Source organism: Arachis hypogaea, chromosome 9, assembly GCF_003086295.3.
Source record: "Arachis hypogaea cultivar Tifrunner chromosome 9, arahy.Tifrunner.gnm2.J5K5, whole genome shotgun sequence".
NCBI lineage: Eukaryota > Viridiplantae > Streptophyta > Magnoliopsida > Fabales > Fabaceae > Arachis > Arachis hypogaea.
Window position 1 is genome coordinate 68,774,661 of NC_092044.1, and position 1,366 is coordinate 68,776,026.

The window sequence follows — 1,366 nt, forward strand, 5'->3', positions numbered from 1 at the left end:
TAATTTACCTCTGCTATTGCAGGGTTCTCAGGATCATAAGCTTCTTCAGAAGCTGCCTCTTTAGTACTGTTGGATGCATTTTGCCATCCATTCAGACTTTGAGAAATCATGTTAACTTGCTGAGTCAACACTTTGTTCTGAGCCAATATGGCATTCAGAGCATCAATTTCAAGAACTCCCTTCCTCTAAGGTGTCCCATTATTCACGGAATTCCTCTCAGAAGTGTACATGAATTGGTTATTTGCAACCATGTCAATGAGTTCTTGAGCCTCTTCAGGCATTTTCTTTAGGTGAATAGATCCACCTGCAGAATGGTCCAATGACATTTTCGAAAACTCAGATAGACCATAATAGAATATATTTAATATGGTCCATTCTGAAACATGTCAGATGGACACCTTTTGGTCAACTGCTTGTATCTTTCCCAAGCTTCATAGAGGGATTCACCATCTTTTTGTTTGAAGGTCTGAACATCCACTCTAAGCTTGCTCAGCTTTTGAGGAGGAAAGAATTTATCCAAGAAGGTCGTGACCAGCTTCTCCCAGGAGTCCAGGCTGTCTTTAGGTTGTGAATCCAACCATATTCTAGCTCTGTCTCTTACAGCAAAAGGGAAAAGCATGAGTCTGTAGACTTCAGGATCAACTCCATTCGTCTTAACAGTCTCACAGATCTGCAAGAACTCAGTTAAAAACTGATAAGGATCTTCAGATGGAAGTCCATAAAACTTGCAGTTTTGTTGCATTAAGGCAACTAGCTGAGGTTTCAGCTCAAAATTATTTGCTCCAATGGCAGGAATGGAGATGCTTCTTCCATCAAATTTGGACGTGGGTTTGGTAAAGTCACCAAGCATCCTCCTTGCATTATCATTATTGGGTTCGGCTGCCATCTCCTTCTCTTGTTCGAAAATTTCAGAAAGGTTACTTCTGGATTGTTGTAATTTAGCTTCTCTTAGTTTCCTCTTCAGAGTCCTTTCAGGTTCAGGATCAGCTTCAACAAGAGTGCTTTTGTCCTTGTTCCTGCTCATATGAGAGAGAAAAAACAAGAAAAAAAGAGGAATCCTCTATGTCACAGTATAGAGATTCATTTATGTTAGTAGAAGAAGAAAGGGGAGGAGAGTGAAGAAGAATGGGTTCGGATATTTAGATGAAGAGAGGTGAAGAGAAGTGTTAGTAAATAATTAATTAAATAGAATAAGAAAAGAGAGGGAGAATTCGAAAATAATTTTAAAAAGGTGTTAGTAATTTTCGAAAATTAGAGATAAGATAAGATTAAAATGAAAATTTAAAACAAAAAAGAATTTTTGAAAAAGAGATGAGATATTTTCGAAATTAGGGAGGGAGAAGTAGTTAGTTAGTTTTGAAAAAGA

The 1,366-nt window shown here is 37.6% G+C and overlaps 1 non-coding gene across 1 annotated transcript; it reads left to right on the plus strand.

The window, feature by feature from the left end:
* The first annotated feature begins 383 nt into the window (after positions 1 to 383).
* Positions 384 to 487, plus strand: LOC112714193 (small nucleolar RNA R71). Its single transcript, XR_003159149.1, has one exon. It is a non-coding gene; the product is annotated as a small nucleolar RNA R71 (small nucleolar RNA).
* Positions 488 to 1,366: the final 879 nt, after the last annotated feature.